Genomic DNA, 17,886 nt, shown 5'->3' with positions numbered 1-17,886 from the left:
CAAAAATAAATCTACTGTACATGAGTCTCCTTATATGAAATTCAAAAATAGGCAAATAGTTTCTGGTGATAGATTTCCAAGTAGTGGTAATTTTTAGAGTAGGAGAAAAAACAGAAAGGAACCCTGTGAGATACTGGACAAGTTCTATATATTGTTCTGAGTGGTGCAAAACCATTCATGGCAGTATTTGGGAAAGCACGTGCAGTGCGGGGGATCAAATTGGGTTGACCACGTGCAATGGCAAGTGACTTCACCCTTGTCCTTTCTCTCTGGTCCTGATACCTCTGTTCTTATGACTTTGTCGGCCCTCAGGAATGCTTTGTTCTCAGGGTCTGTATAAGAGTTCCACTCATGGTTTTCAACTGTTGGCCCCCACCCTGCCTTTTACAGGAAACTCCAGATCACAGATTGTCAGGATATATATATATATATATATATATATATATATATATATATATATATATCCTTTTTGGGTCACACCTGGTGATGCACAGGAGTTACTCCTGGTTCATGCACTCAGGAATTACTCCTGGCACTGGCAGTGCTCGGGGGACCATATGGGATGCTGGGAATCGAACCCAGGTCGGCTGCTTGCAAGGCAAACGCCCTACCCACTGCGCTATTGCTCCAGCCCCTGTTAGGATATATTTAATATATATGACATAAGCTCATGTGGTATAAGGGAATTAATTAAGCTCAGGGATTCTCACTTGCTTTCATGTTGAGCCACCTGCCTGGTCCGTTCTTGCAAAGGTCACAAACTGGGATGCTTTTATTGTTGCCTATGACCCCAGTGTTTTAGTTCATGACCCTAACACTTGCTACGTAAGCACCACAAACCACTGAGTCTATCTTTTGGGTCCCAGTTTTACAGTTTATGTATCTGTGGCCCAGTGAAAATAGAAATTTTTTGCAGAGCTCTAAGGCAGAAATAAAAAAAAACAGATAATGATATTTGTATGTTAATGTTTCTAATAGTACCACTACATGATCTAGGCTTACCATGTGTTAAGCAGCAATAACTTCTTCAGACTAGATGAAAATTTCTCCTCTGTCAATGGTCTGTGGAAAGGTGGTTGAAAATCACTGCTTTTGTTAATATAACCATTTTAGCTATGCTAATTCTTTTAATCAATGAGCATGAAAACTTCTCCAGTTTTTCTATTTTTTCAACATGATTGTTTTCTGTATACAGGTATTTCATTTTTTTGGTAAAATTTATCCGCAGATATTTCGTTCTTTTTCTTGTAATTATAAACTGGAAAACCCTGAGCAAAAATGAGATACTATGCTCCCTTACTTCAAACTACAATGCAAAGCAATAGTAATTAAAGTAGCATGGTAATGGGATTTTTAAAAGACATATAAGGACTGGAGAGACAGAACAGGATGTGGGGCCCTTGTCTTCCATGCAGCCAACCTGGGTCCTATCCCCAGCACCATTCATGCTCCCTAAGCACAAAGCCTGTAGTGATCCTTAACTGCAGAGCCAAGAGTCAGTTGTGAGCACAGCTGGGTGTGGCCCCAAAACAAAAACAAACTAGATATACAGATTAATGGAATGAATGGAGAGATCAAAAACAAAAGCATGCATATAGGGACAACAGACTAACAAAGGAATCAAGGCTTACAGTGGACTATGGAAAGCCCCTTTAGAAAGTAGTGCTAAGATAACTGGTTATCAACATACAAAAGAATGAAACTGGATCATTATCTCATACTATAAAAAATTAACTCAGGACCAGAGCAATAGTACAGTGGGTAGGGCCTTTGCCTTCCATCAGCGTTTGATCCCAATCAGGGTTCTCACATCCCATATGGTCATGCCCTACCTCTCCCCACCCCCCAGGCCACTGTCAGGAGTAATTCCTGAGTGCAGAGATAGGAGTATCCCCTGAGCATTGCTGAGTGTGACCCAGTAAGTCAAAAAGAAAAAAAAAATTAACTCAAAATGGATTGGAGACTTGGCTATAAGACTAAAATTATTAAAAATTAAAAAAGAAAACATAAATAAGCTTCTTGCAATCAGCTTAGAGGCAGGGGCCTGATGCCAATGGCAAAAGCAGAAATAATTGGGACTACAGCAAACAAAAGAGCTAAATAGTAGAAGAAACTTGCATCAAATAAAAAGACGTTCTGATGAATCAAAGATTTGCACATCATGTCACAGAACAAGTCAATATCCAAAATGCACAAAGAACTCATAAAAACAACAAATTTTATAATGGACAGAGAATCTGAATAGAATCTTCACAAAGATACATAGGTGGCTTATTGGCATATGAAAAGATCATTATTTCTTTTTTACTACGAAAAACACATCTAAACAATGATGAGCTATCACCCCAATGATAATAAACTTATCTATGTGCTCTCTATGTGCAGATAAGTCACTGACAAAAAGCATACATTTCATTTTCTTATATATGCACAAAATATCTCTCCATTGATAAAAATTTAAACACTAGCTTCCACTAAACATGACACAGGCTAGATGGGACACTTTCCAATATACATTCCATACTTTTCCAATGTTATACTGTGAGACTTTAACATTTTTATTTTTAATGCAGGAGTACTGCTTTTATTCAGCCACTGGTTAGCTGATTGAATTGTGCATGAACTCCACCTTACTTATTTTTTTTATTTTTTATAATTTTATTTATTGAATCACCGTGAGAGCAGTTACAAAGCTTTCGGGTCCAAATCTCGGTCATACAATGAAACACCCATACCTTCACCAGTGCCCATTCTCCACCACCAAAAATCCCAGTATACCCCCATCCCACACCCTCCCCCTGCCTGTGGGGCAGATGATTTCTACATTACCCTCTTTTTACTTTGATCACATTCAATATTTTGACACCAGACCCACCATTATTATTTGAGATTTTACCCCAACACTCAGATCTGCTGAAAAGACAATTTGTTTTCTATTGCTGGTTATGAATAACATATGATGTCGCATGGCTACAGTAGTGGCCGCGCGATTTTGAAAATCCAAAATTTTAACACTTAAATCTGGAGGGATTTCTGCCAAAACCTGCTGGGTTCCAAGGTTTGCTCCTGAGTCTCTGGGATCGTGGCCAGCTTGATCAGGAGCCAGAAAGGCTGTTCGTGGGCGATGACTTGGGGTCTCGTTGGGACGGGGAGGACAGGACCAGATCCACCCCCATCCTGTGAGGCCCAAAATGTCTCATCACTGCGGGCCCAAACCTGACTGTCCAATGGCCTCTGAAGGATGACGGCCACTGAGCCGCAAGGCGGGAAGCAGGCGGAGGGACAACACCCTTTCCCCCCCCCTCCCCCCCCCCCCGGGGGTGGCCCAGCGACAGTAACCTACTGTGGGGTTCGACGCATTTCTGCCAAAAGCTGCTGGGTTTCAAGATTTGTTTCTGAGTCTCTGGGATCACGGCCGTTAAGCAGCTTGATTAGGAGCCAGAGAGGCCACTCGTGGATGATGACTTGGGGTCTCATTGGGACGGGGAGGACAGAACCGGCTCCACCCCCATCCCGTGAGGCCCAACAAGTTTCATCACTGCGGGCCCAAGCCTGACTGTCCAATGGCCTCTGGAAGATGGCACCCACCAAGCCACCAAGGGGAAGCAGGCGGAGGCACAGCATCCTTTCCCCCCTGGGGTGGCCCGGCGACAGTAACCTACTGCAGGGTCCAGACACATTTCTGCCAAGAGCCACTGGATTTTGAGATTTGTTTTTGAGTCTCTGGGCTCATGGCCGTTAAGCGGCTTGATCAGGAGCCTGAGAGGCCAATCGTGGGCAATGTCTTGGGGTCTCGTTGGGGTGGGGAGGGCAGGATCAGCTCCACCCCCATCCCATGATGCCCTGCGTGTCGTCACTGCGGGCCCAAATCTGACTATCCTCTGAAGGATGACGGCCACCAGACGCATTTCTGCCAAAAGCCACTGGGTTTTGAGATTTGTTTCTGAGTCTCTGGGATCATGGCCATTAAGCAGTTCAATCAATAACCAGAGCGGCCATGCCTCCAATTATATAGCTGAGCCAGAGGTGGTTTGTGGGTGTGTCTCCCACATACCTAACTTTTGGCTGTTTACTTTCTTCGTAAACTTTGCCCCAAATTTTTCGGGTCTGGCCAAAGGCACAGCAGCAATTTTGGGGTATCTGGAAGTCTGAAGGCGCCATCAGGCTGCTGATAAACTCACCTCACAGGTACAGATTGACCTGCTGGCGGCACCAGCCCCCCAAGACTTTAACATTTAATCAAAAAATAAATATAGTTTAGGCAGGGATATAGTTTAGTGGTAGAGCAGTTGCCTTGTGTGTGTGAGGCCCTGGGTTCAATGCCCTATATTACAAAAACAGAATTTAAAACAAATAATATAACTTAAAGGTTTTTTGTTTTGCCTTGGTTTTTCTGTAGGCCTCATGCATACCAGGCATGAACTTTATCACTAAGTCACTTCCCCCAAATAAGTATAATCTTAATTTTAAAAATAATTACAAATCAATTAATAAGCCATTAAGTCCAAAATAAAGCTATTAACTTATTGATGGGGCTTCATAATACATCATTTGGAATACTGTAGCACTGTCTTCCCGTTGTTCATCGATTTGCTCAAGTGAGCACCAGTAACGTCTCGCAACAATATGTCATGGGGAGCTTGCCAGGCTTTGCTGTGCAGGCGAGATATTCTCAGTAGCTTGCCGGGCTCTCCGAGAGGGGTGTTTGGATATACACAGTTTTCAAATTAAATGTTAAATATCAGCTCCACATACTCCCTAACCAGGTAATAATCACTCTGTAACAAAATTAAGAGCTAATTTTCATCTTGCTTTCGTAGAGAAGGATCCAGTGCAATGACTTGTCTTTATTGGAAAGAAAAAACTTTATAACACATAATAGTGCAGCAGCTCAGAGGGCCAATTGGCAGGACACCAGCCTGTAATAGGCTCCAGAGTTAGTGCACTGCTAAATTTCATTTTTGTAAAACCAGAAACAGATGATGGCACTGTTGTCTTTTTCCTTTGCAGCCTAAAGCAACGGTGCCTAAGGCTGGCTTGGGGCTAGCATACGGGCAGAGTCCTTTACACACAGCCATCATCTAGTAACTTGCTTGTCAAGATTAAGAATGTCAACTGCAGAGAACACTGGCTGTTCTGGGACCTCAGTCTGTGGTCACTTAAGAGTTTGTATGGGCAGCACATCAGCTTCACAAAATAACTCTGCCTTGATATTGATATTGATAGATATTTGCTACCATAAGACATGAAGCTATAGAAACCAATTTTGTCCACCTGTTTCATCCCTTACATTACCAACTATCAGTCCTCTGGTACTAGAAAAATCTCATAATGAACTGTGTATCAAACAACAAAACAGGTAACCTGATGCTGATTAAACAGAATGTATCATACAGTCCTGGGCACCCACCCTACAAGTATGCTCACACTACTTGAGAACTTTATGACAAAACTCTGAAATGAGAGGATTCATCAATATATTTATGACTTTAAGAAGTAATCAGAGCAGGGACTGGAGGTGATAGTACAGCGGGTAGGGCATTTACATTGCACGCGGCCAACCGGGTTCTATTTCCAGCATCCCATAAGGTCCCCTAAGCACCGCCAGGAGTAACCCCTGAGCACTGCCGGATGAGATCCCTTCCCAAAAAAAGTAATCAGAGCAGTATCAGGAAGTACATGTAAGAGGAAAATAGGCAAACACAGCTTCTATGTTTTAGTACAAAATAATGCTTCCTAATTTTAAATGATCTTAAGATATGAGAAACATCTATCCATAGTAAATGCATTTAGGCAATTTTGTTTTGTTGCTGGTTTTAAAACTGGCTTATCTTTACCCACCTTTCAATCTGCTGATAATAAATATTCAGCTTGAAATTCTAGTACTATACTATTCTCTCATCTTTTGCAGAAGCATGGATGTTAGTCGTGATATGTCATAATCTGTTACAATATTATACTGACCTATATTATACTATTTAACCATTACCCAAAATTGTTTATTGCATGTACTTTATAACCACATACTGCATATAGCAATTTCTCCTGAAATCTGAGTGTTCCTTGGAAAAGATGACTACAGAAAAGCTTTGTTAAAAGAATTGAGCAGCAATTCCTCAACTCTGATGGTTCAAGAGCAATATGCTGAAAGGACCAGTAAGATGCATCTCAAATTAATTTACTACTCTTAATGCTGTAACAAAGCTTATGAATGATTTATGTTTAAAAATCAGCACAGGGCTGGAGAGGTAGAGTGATGAACTGGGGAGCAGAATTTGCTTGCAGGAAGCCTACGTTTAATCCCTGGCATTCAATGATCACCTCCAGAAATGACACCCATCCACTCAAATCCCCAACTACAGAAGTTGGAATAGGCCTTACGCACCATGAGGTGTGGCCAAAATAAAGGGGGAAAAAAAAAAGAAATTTAAGATTATTGCTATGGTTTTAAAATTTTCATTTACTTTCATTACTATGGATTTTCTCTCATGGCAGAAAAAGTTGAGTTACAAATGATAGAATACTTATAATTTTTCCCTTTATAAATTATTTTTATTGTTTATGGCTTGTAATTTTTAATATTTTTCCATTTCCTTTTGAGTCTGACCTAAATATAAAATTAAAATGCATGAATAATGCACTCAGACTTGCAATTTCATTATTATTGCAATGTTTCTATGACTGTTACTATAACTGTAGAACAGATACACAATTGCCCAATAGAAGGGGCTGGAGAGATGGTCCAGTGGGTAAGGTGCTTCCCTTGCACATGGCTGACCTGGGTTTAATCCCTGGCATTCCCAAACTAGGAGTAAGCCAAGAGCACTGGCAGGTATGCTCGCCCCCCATCCCAGTAAAGAACCCCCCCCCCAAAAAAACAAAACCAAAAAACCTCAAAGTATTGTTAGTTAAATGAACAGAGTTCAGGATTAGGAAAATTTTCAATATGGTACATCATATCACAATCAGCAACATTACCCTGAATCAGTCTGTTGCAATATCATACTGACCTATATTATACTATTAAAATTTTTTAAAATTATCCAACACTGATTGCATTAGTATTAATTCTGAATAACATTATTTTTGTTGCATATTATTTTATATTACACAAATTAGTATATTAGTAGTATATTAGTATTGGCTGGAGCGATAGCACAGCGGGTAGGGCGTTCGCCTTATAAGCGGCCAACATGGCCGACCCGAGTTCAATTCCTCCAACCCTCTCGGAGAGCCCGGCAAGCTACCGAGAGTATTGGATATGCCAGACACAGTAACAACAAAGTCTCCAATGGAGACGTTACTGGGCCCGCTCGAGCAAATCGACGATCAACGGGAGGGCCTTTACCTTTTACCTTTACACAAATTAGTTTCACATAAATTATTTCACTTGATTCTCTTAACATCTAAGTGGGAAGGGAAGAGGTAAAATTTATATCATTTTAGTTTTACAAATTACTTTTAGATTATTTTTAAGTTGTAACAAAATGAGAAGTACTAAAATTTCTCATTTACCTTTTGTCCCTATATATGCATAGTATCCCCCATTATCAATCATCAACTTACCAGAACAGAGGAAACCAACATTATTCATAAACCAGAACCACATGGCCAATAGTCCTCAATATTACATTCATTCTTGGAGTTAGAGATTTTATGATGATGGAGTTTAATTGTTGAGACATGACCAAAAATAATTAGACAGAAGCTACTTACCAAATCACAAAACTAAAGTGAGGGAACAGGAATGTGAAATTAAGTCTTTCTTCTACTCCAAAGGCCAAGTTATTTTCATTGAATATTTCACTGTAAGAGAGAAGAGCCTTATTCAGAAAGACAGTTTTAAAAGTGAGGAATGTGGCTCAGTGATAGCGCCTACATTTTCTGTGTGACATTTAAGGCTCTGAGTTCAAATCCTAGCACAGCAAAATGAAAAAAAAAAATCCCGAAAATCACAAAGTTGGTTTTGGTGATATTTATGTGTACAGAAGCTATGACTTTGTGTTTTTATTTTTGTGGACACAAGTCAGCAGTGCTCAGGAGCAAGTTCCTATGTGTGGCTTAGGGTTCACTCCTAGCAGAATTCAGGGAACCACGGGGTCCTAGGGATTGAACCTGGGCCTCCTGCAGTAAAAGCATGTACTCCACCCCTTTGAGCTATCTCTCCAGACGAGGTTTTTTCCCAAGGTTTAAGAAAATAATTATATTCTGGATACCTTTTGAGCTTCAGTATAAAATAATCCCCTTTAATAATCCCATTTAAACAATAACCATTTAGCTATATCAAAGTATTCAAATATCCTAGAACTGTTTTTATACATACTTAAAAACATTATCATTTGACCCAGTCTAAGTCAAACTTCCTCCACCCCTGTGGCCCACATGTGATAAGTGTGAGCCTGGCAGCTCACTGTCTGAGACCCCAGGTACAACAAGTGATTTTCAGCTGCACCACAACCAATTTAGTGCGTGTAAGTAAAACCAGAGTGTGAAACTGACAAGCAGCACAACCAAAGATGTTATAGGCACTGAGGTCAGAAATGTGATCCCTAATCAGTACATGTGTGACTATGACAGTGACCCCTGGCATTGCACTACAACCAGGATACAGGAGATTCCACCTTAAAACACTGCAACAAAAGGATCATGACCCCAAATGAGCAGCCCAGTCAACCTGCTGAGTATCACAACCTGGTGGGGAAGCCCTAGTGAACACAATGACAAAGCACTGTCATTACAGGAGCACCTTGGGAGCAAGGAGACCAAGCCTGTATGCGACAACCCCTACCCCCCCCCCCCCCCCACACACACACACACCAATGATTACAACATCAACAGAGAGAAGGGAAGAGGCAAAAAATTGTTTTGCCTCTGGCCAGAGAGATACCTCAATGAGCTATAGCACACACTAAGCTTTCTGAAGGCCCAGGTTCAATTCCATCATGCACCATCCCCTGAGTATCACCAAGAGTGCAGAAGGAGCAGCCCTAAGCACAGTCAGCACAAAGGAACAAAAATTTTTTTCAGCAGGGTTGGAGAAACGTTAAAGTGGTTAAGAAGTCTGCCTTGTACGTAGCTGACCTGGTTCAATCATCAGCACACAGCACAGTCCCCTAAAAACTGCAAGTAGGGTTTGCTGTGAGAGGCCCCCAGGTCACCTGAGCACTGCTTGCGTGAACAGTCCCCCCTGTCCAAAGAAATTAAGAGACAAAATTTTCTCAATACTAGGTTAAATTCTAATACAAGTAGTGGGGTTCCTCTTTGATATGCTGCAAGATGGGCTGGTGATGTGGTTAGTGGTCAAGGGCATGCCTTGAACACGTGAGTTCCAGGTTCCACGCCAAGAATTAGAGGGAAACAGAGGAAGAGCTGGGAGGGAAAAGGAAGAGAAATATAATGAAATAACTTTAAATTTAGGCAGGAAGTCAAATCCATTATTGCTTCACATACACTAGATTTCTGACATAAGAATTAAATTCATAAAAATACTCTTTTAAAATGCAAAGAAGTCTATTGTAACTAATCAATTGTTATTGAAGTGCAAAAGCATCAATTATGGGCACTTGCTGAGTTCCAATAAAACTTTACAAAAATAAAGGTATCCTGGATCTAGTCTGTGTACCAGGTTTCTCTACCTTTATTCTAAAATACTGTTTAATCCATTTCATTTGCTTATTGTATAACGGGTTGAGTTATGCTCACCACCGAAAGAGATCTGTTGAATTTTTATCTCCCAGAACCTCCAAATGCAACTCTGTTCTTAGTTTAGATGTCAAACAGGGAGGGGCGTGGCAGATATTTAATATACAATGACCAATACTGGGTTATTTAAAAAAAAAAGATACATAGGAAGAATGCCAGTGACAACAGAGGCCAAGATTAGAGCAATACTGTTGTAGGCTAAGGAAAGCCAAGGACTTAAGGTTGTGTGGGAAGGGGTATTATAGCTCTATCAGAAGCCACAAAGAGGCAGGCAATAATTCTATCCAGTCTCCAAGCCTCAGGAAATTTTAGAACAATGATTTTTCACTGCCAATCCACAGTCAAAAGGCTGTGTGTGGCTCAGTGGTGAGCTCACTTGCCTTACAGGTGAAGCCCTGAGTTCAATCCTTAGCACTGCGAAAAAGGAAAAAGAAACTTGAAAAGCACTGATTTAGTTTGTGATTATCAATATAGTTAAACTTAAGGCTATTATTCTAACATCTATTTTCTACCTATCTTTTATTCTTTTTCTATTCTTACTTTTGTTAATATCTTTAATGATTTCTGTTTTCCTTGTTGGCTTATATACCGACAGTCTGGGTTTTGTTGGCTCTGTAACTGTTTTAAGGTTAACGGTAAACATCTTAAACTAATTAGTCTACCTTTAAGTGACATTATACCATGTCTTGATAATTTAAGAGTGAAACATTATTTCACCTGTCCTGACATACTTTCAGCATACAACTTACATTTCCTTATGCTATAAACTACACATAATGTTACTATCTTATAAACTGTACTGTCATTTTTGTTCCTTTTCTTCGCTTGTTACTAGAGTGGTACAATCACATGGTGCTCGCACACTCAGCTATGGTGCTTGCTGAGGTGTGTACTCCGTTTATTTGCAGGTCTTATATACATTCTGGGTGCTGGCTATATTTGCTGGAGATCACAGTAGTGGTCACACAGTTGTTTGTGAGAGATCACACTTCCTGGTCATAATGCTCACACACTCTCAGTGGTGTACACATCAGCAATTCCACCTTGTAAGTTGTGGTGCTCAAACATGGTAGGGCACGAACAGCTGTAGTACTTCTTGAAATTACTAATAGCATAATGGCACAGCTGCCAGGATCACACCTGGGATATATGGAGGCACCAGGGATCAAACCTGCGAACTGGGTCAGAACAACAGGACAGTGGATAGGAAACTCACCTTGCATGTCATCAACCTGCAGGTGATCCCTGAGCGCAGACCCAGTAGTAAGCCCTGAGTTACTCCAGCTGTGCAGCACTCCCCCCTCATCCCCCCCCCATGAAATATACAAATAATTTTTAAAGTTTTGTATATTTGAGGCAGGGAGATAGCTCAAAAAAAAAAAAAAATCTGAGGAGTATGCACAGCATGCAGAAGCACTGGATTCAAGAGTTCTCCAGCATTCTGTTCTGTGTCTAGACACCCTGGTCTCCAGTCATCAAGACTATGTGCTGAGCCAAGATTCTCCCTATCTGTGACATGGTCTGAAAACCATTTCAAGGTAGTAAACAAGTAAAATCCTAAGGTTCGCCATATTTGCTTTCCAATTCTCAAGATCATTGAGTTTCATTATTCAGTGTCTTAATAATTATTGCTTCAAGTCTTTTTTTTATTATTGGTTTGATGCTTTGGGCAAGAGGAAAAAAAATCTTTATGTTTGTTACTTCATTTTGGCCAGAAGTGCAGGATGCAGTCATGCAGATATCAAATCAAATAAGGATTGCACAAGAAAACCACTGTCAAACCACTATTTTTAGAAAAATGGTGTTCAGAACTCTAAAGTCCTTGAAACCTTATTCTAGCAAGTGCGTCGTTTGCATGGAAAAGGCTTGGCATCAATCCCTGGCACCAATTAGTCCAAGCACATTTGGGAGCAATCCCCAGCACTGTTCCCAAAATCAAACAAACAAAAAATACATATTTAGCTTGAAAATACTAGTATGGTTAAACATGCAAAAAGCTCCAATGTTAGAGAGCATATTTATTATCAGATTAAAAATTATGATCATTCTAATACATGCAAGTATTTGATATGCTTTTAGTAAGCTATTATATATATTTACATATGTATGAATTTCATGCCTGACTTGTTTAAAAGCTTTCACTGAGGAAATGACTATCCAAGCAATAGTACTGATATAACTAACCCCAAAGTAAAAAAGTTAAGAGCTCCAGTTCATTATCTACACATTCCAGACCGATTAAATGAGAAAACAAAACTACAAGAGCAATGGAAGAAATACTAAAGTATGCTTATAATTTTAGAGCACAGAAGGTCACCTATAAAATATCACTACTTAAAAAAAATTTAACTAATTTTAAAGTACTATGATGTCAATCCATATTCTTACATAGCTTAAGATATGAAACAGTACATGTGCCAGGGATACAGCCCAGAGCTTGGCAATGAAAGTACTGTCAGCACCACCAGGAGAAAGCCTGGGCCCTGAGCTGATCCTAGATTCTGAACATCACTGGCTGTTACCCCAAAATACAAAGGAAAAAAAGAAAAAAGCCATTACAAATATAGTTAAGTCAAACATACAGCACTTGCCCTTTAAAAATTCACTGTTTAGAAAGAATATGCAGTTATACAGAGCATAAAGAATAGTCAATTCAGATGGGCCAACTTAATCTAGCCATGTCCTCTAGACAAACAAAACCAAACCAGCATACATAATTTTTGACTTTAATTGATGGTAGCATTCCAGATTATGTCACCTACAAACCAGAATCAGCCTATCTGAAACACAGCTCTGATGAATTGACTGAATGCTTTAGGATGAGGAAAGACACCAAGGGAATATCCAAGCAAAAACAGATGCACAGAAAACCAATATGAAAAGATGATTCAAAAGTAGTGATAAACCAATATACCAGAGCAATGGATGAAATTACCTTAAATAACGAGAAAATAAAATTTGAACAGGGACAGATTTATTGTGCTGAAATGGGTTCAATTCCTGCTCTGGAATTGAATAATAACCTACACAATAGACACATTTCGATGATGAAGCTCTCTTGTCAATTAGTTAACTCATTTCTATTAAATCTAGGATATACTAGGATGGAGGCCTCTGTAGCAATTGTGACAATATCACAAGTATTTCTGAAGCATTTCACAATGTTGACCAATCTCTGCTTCTTAAATTTCTATCTCCTGGTTTCTATGTAACAGTATCATGTAGCTGAATCCTTCCCTTTATCCACTTTCTTCTCTATTTAATTCTCTGCTAATTTTTTTCTCTTGACTATGAGTATACCCGAAAGTATTTGATATTTATAATTCTTTTAAAGTAACAACATCCTTGATGATATATAAAACACTATTACCTTCAAAGAATTTCAAGAATTCAGAGTCGAACCTCTTGTTGCTAAATTCCAGTTGTTTATCATGATCTTGGATATCCTGTCTCTAGCTCAAATTTAACAGTCCTGCATATTACACATTCCCATGCAGACATCTATACATAACTACACACCGAGAAAAAATTATCACAGGATAGGAGATAGTATAGGTAGGTTAAGAGGTTTGCCTTGTGTGTGGCCAACCTCCGTCTGATTCCCAGCACCAGATATGGATGGTCCCCTGAGCACAGCCAGGAGTGATCCCTGAACAGAGTTGGGAATAGAGTCTCCTAAGCACTGCCAACTATGCCCCACCTCCCGAAAATGGTAAAATCACAGTACTTATATTTTCTCCCCATCTAAAATTCTTTCTCTTCTTCAACTGCTTCAGTCATCAGGGTCTGTTTATTGTCTATTACCTACTCAATATATAACAGATCTTCTCAGTTACAATATCCAGACTTCTTTCATGTCTTTGTTCCTTCAGTCTTTCCCTTTCTACCCTCTATACCACAATCTTATTTAGACATTCATCACCTCAATTCTTAATATATTTCCCTACTAAGCCAGGGAGACAGCTCATTAAGGCTGAAGTGCATGCTTTGCACACACTGGATTCAATTCTGGCACTGCATGATCCCCTGAGCATTGCGGGGAGTGACCCCAAGCACAAACTCTGGAAAACCCTCCAAGGACTGTCAAATGTGCCCCCATTCCAATCCTAAAAACAACCTATTGGTACAGCTATACTATTCCTGTCATTCTCACTCAAATATACTATATGAAGAAATACTATATGCAGTATGATCAAGAATTCAAGAGTCTGGGGGCCAGAGATTTAGAACAGCAGATGGGGGTACTTGCCTTGCATGTGGCCCACCTGGACTTGATCCCAGAAATCCCATATGGTCCCCTGAGTCCTACCAGAAGTGATCCCTGAGCACAAGACCAGGAGTAAGCCCTGAGTACCACTGGGTGTGGCTCAAAAACAACAACACAATTCAGATTCTGAAACCATGATGTTAGTATGAATTTTGATTCTATCATGCATTAGTCACTTGGCACTGGGCAAATTAATTAAACTTTCTGCATCCATTTCCCTGCTTGTAAGAAAAAAAGGATAACAAAGTGTGCCTCACAAGGTTATAAGAATTAAGTGAATACAGGCAAAATATTCAGCAAAGAGATTGGAACCAAGGATTAGGAATGTATTTGGCTATCATAACTAATAAATCTTGGTTATTTCTTAACCTTCCCATATAGATCTCTATTAGGAGAACGGGTTCTGTTCATTCTGCCCTTAACTAAACGTTATGCAGTGTCAAGGCTGATCTGAAGTAATCCTTTGATCATCCCAACCACTTAAATGATCATGTATCTATAGTATTTTTTTTTTGTACCACCAAACAATGAACTTAAAATGCCCTGCAACCTGAAATTTTTTGTTTCTTTTTGATTTTTGGGCAACAAGGCTTACTCTGGGCTCTGCGCACTGGAAAAATCACTCCTGGCAGGTGATACTGGGACGCCATGAGAGATTGTCAGATAGTCGAGTGTCTGCAGCGTGCAAGGCAAAAGCCCTACCTGCTGCTGCTGTACTATCACTTTGCCCCTCTCCCCCAATTTCCATAAACTCTTGAACAAAGGTTCTAACACCTCAAGCATCTTGAGTTCCAAGAGTCAACAGTAGATGCTTAGCATCTATTATGTAAAAATAACACAGTAGAAAAGTCAGCCCGGATCATACTGCCTTGAGATAAATGAAAAACGGGTAATTACGACAGAATATTCCACACTTTAGGAGTCAAGAAGTAAGGTACTGACTTGAATCAAGGAATTGTAACTACAATTAAAATGAGAAGCTCTGAAGCAATTTCTGGGAGACAGAAAGGGAAAAAAAAAAATCAGCTCCGCAGGAGTTTTGAAGAATCCCAGATTCAGAAACCAAACTACAGCAAAGAGTTCCCTATGACAAAATAACTTCAAGTATAAGGTATGTATGATAGTTTTAGGTTACATAGGGAGTCTGAACCTCAATTTCTTTCTCTACAAAGTGGGTATCTGAACAGCTCTTCAGTTAGCTGAAACTCACCCTAACATTTAAATTAAGTACAAAGAAATTCTTGGGGAATCTTTACATAAACTGTAAACAATGTTTTCATATACAGAGAGCTGAAACTACCTGAGAACGTTTTTGTTCATAAGAAAATGTTTCAGTTCTCTGACAGTGGCTATATTGATTATGTACTAAATTACCTAGGAGAAAACGTAAAGGGCTTTCAATAAAAATCTTGCGATGGGGAGGTCTACAAAATGCATCCCCTTTTCCTGAACCCTTTCTTTCTTGTGATTTTTCCTTCCACTTGTGCTTAAGAAGAAAGATTCAAAATTACTCCCGAAGAGAAACAGTTGGGAAAGCACAATCCAACTTCATAGCAAGATGGTTCCGTAAAAGTGGGCTCCCGTTTATGGTTAAAGACAATTTCTCAATCGGCATTAACTGAGAGTGTAAAGGATCGTGACAGAGTCAACCATGAGCTCCTGGGACGGTGTGAAATCGGTCATTTCCTAGGAGAGTCGTTCCTAGGAGCAGAGAGTCATCTCATCTTACAGCATCTGTCCTCTGCACTGAAAGAACCAAACACTCCAGACCTTCCGGACGACAATCCACGCAGTCTGACAATTAATTATTTTAAAGTAGCATGACGGCTAGGGAGACCCCATCCAACACGCGTTCTACTCACGCCGGGGTTCCTTCCTAAGAAAAAGCAACATCCAGAGCGAGACTACCTTTTTCTGTTGTTTTTCTTTTCAACCCCTTAGCAGAGCTAAGAATCTGGGGTTGGGGTGGGGGTGGGGGGAGGCTCCTCGCCTGAAAACACCGACGCGTGCTGCACCGAAGCCCTCCTCGGCGCTGCGCTGCGGGAAGGGGCGCGGGGGTCCGCGCGCTCGGGGCGCAGGGGGTGCGGGACGCCAGAGCGGGCGTTCGCCCGCCAAGTTCCGCCAAGGGCCGAGATGCGGGGGAACTCGCAGCCCCGACGCCAGCGCGACGCGGTAACTGCGGGGAGTCGGCTCCGGTGGGGAAGGGACAGGAACCTCGGCTGGGGCCGATGCGGGGTTGGGACGGGGAAAGGAAGCGGGGGCGGGGCTGGGGGCGTCTGGTACGCGACCAGGGGCACGGTCCAGCGAGGGAGTTCGGGGGGCTTCGAAGGGCTGGATAAGGGGAGGTGTGGGGAGTGCTCCAGAGACAGAAATCGAGGCGGCAAAAGTTCTGGAAGTCCAGTTCGGAAGCGCGGAAACGGGGGGAGGGAGGAATGCGGGGATTTCCAGCCCCGGGCGCGCGCGCGTCCGAAGGGTGCGAGGTGGGGGGGGGGGGGCGGCCCTCGAGCGCTAGGACTCCACCACACACACACACACACACACACACACACTCACACACACACTCGCCCAGGCAGGCCCTTAGCCTCCTCCACCCGACGCGGCCCTTCCTTCGTGCGATCGCCGCCCCTCCTCACCTCAGGCCGCGGCAACCCCGCTCCGCGTCTCCACGGCGTCACGGCTCCCTCGGCGCCCAGCCGGGCCCCGTAGGCCGCTCAGCCGCGGACTCTGGCTCGCCAGCGGCCGGACTCCGACCGCGCGCCCCCGCTTCCCCTCTCGGAGGTTCGCCCCGGGCTCCGATTCGCTCCCGACGACTCCCCGCACACCCGGCGCGCGCTACTCCGCGTCGGGAGCCGGGTTATGCGCTCCCCCTCCCTCCCCCGACCCCGCCCCGCGGCGCCCGGTGCCGCGCCCAGCCTCCGGATCTCAGGTCCGTGCGCTGATTGGCTGCAACCGGAGCCGGCGCGTCTGAGCATTGGTCCAGCGGCCGGCCGACGGCGAGGGGGCGGGACTCGAGGAGGCTATTCCCGTAACGCGTCTCCCAGCCTCCCGGATTCTGGCGGCTGCGCCCGCGTCGCCGCTCCAGACTAGATCGAAGGCTTCCCCCACCTCCCCTTTGCGGGCAGCAGGAGCGGAATGTTCCGTTTCCCCGAGGCATAGCGGGGTCGTGGACCGACGTCCGGGTGCTCTGCCGGCTTTCTCGTGCCGGCTCCCGAGGCCTGGCTTCGCGGCCTTGGCCGGAGGACGCGGCCGCCGGGGACCGTCGCGCTTCCTCTGGGGACTGCGGAGGCGGAGGCGCATCGCCGCGAGAGGGGCTCGGCGGCTCCGCGGCGGTCGCCGCAGACTGTGGCTTCGGTTCAGGTGTTATGTAAACGAACCTGGCCACGTTTTGTGTTTTGAAGTTAGCAAGTGCGTCGGGGTGCGATTGATCCGTGAACCCGAGACCCGCCAAGGAACTACTTTTGAGTTGCGGTTTGCACTTCTCCCTCACCTATGTTTTGGAGGGAGGGAAGGAAAAAAAGATCGAGGCAAACCCCATTCGGGGATAGGGTACCGCCCACCCATTCTGTCCCAGCCTGGAAAATGGACCACTTGATGAAATAGCTTTTATGTGTGGAGAACCTGATCACGATTTCCAAAGCAAAGCTGTATGTGTGTGTGTGTGTGTGTGTGTGTGTGTGTCTACTACTTGTGTGTCAAGGGGTGTGTTAAACTTGATTCTATGTATGTGTGCCATTTGTGTGTGTGGGAGAGGGAGAGGGAGAGGGAGAAGGAGAGAGAGAGGGAGGGAGAGAGAGAGAGAGAGAGAGAGAGAGAGAGAGAGAGAGAGAGAGAGAGAGAGAGAGGAGATGTATTATTCCCTTGGGGGAAACATTAATTTGAGGATTCCAGTACAGTGGACTACAACTCAGACCACATTG

The 17,886-nt window shown here is 42.8% G+C and overlaps 1 protein-coding gene across 2 annotated transcripts in view; it reads right to left on the bottom strand.

Moving 5' to 3' along the window:
• Positions 1–16,820, bottom strand: part of IL6ST (interleukin 6 cytokine family signal transducer) — a 46,709-nt gene extending 29,889 nt beyond the window's left edge. The window contains exons 1-3 of one of the 2 annotated variants that reach the window (XM_056112072.1): positions 16,603–16,820; positions 7,717–7,806; positions 1,003–1,062 (exon numbers count right to left, since the gene is read on the bottom strand). The gene's annotated coding sequence lies outside the window, so the exon portion shown is untranslated. The remainder of the gene's footprint in view (positions 1–1,002; positions 1,063–7,716; positions 7,807–16,602) is intronic. The other variant, XM_056112073.1, reaches the window with a different exon arrangement.
• Positions 16,821–17,886: the final 1,066 nt, after the last annotated feature.

This window comes from Sorex fumeus, unplaced genomic scaffold, assembly GCF_029834395.1.
Source record: "Sorex fumeus unplaced genomic scaffold, SorFum_2.1 ptg000015l, whole genome shotgun sequence".
Classification (NCBI taxonomy): Eukaryota; Metazoa; Chordata; class Mammalia; order Eulipotyphla; family Soricidae; genus Sorex; species Sorex fumeus.
This window is presented reverse-complemented; position numbering and strand designations above follow the sequence as displayed.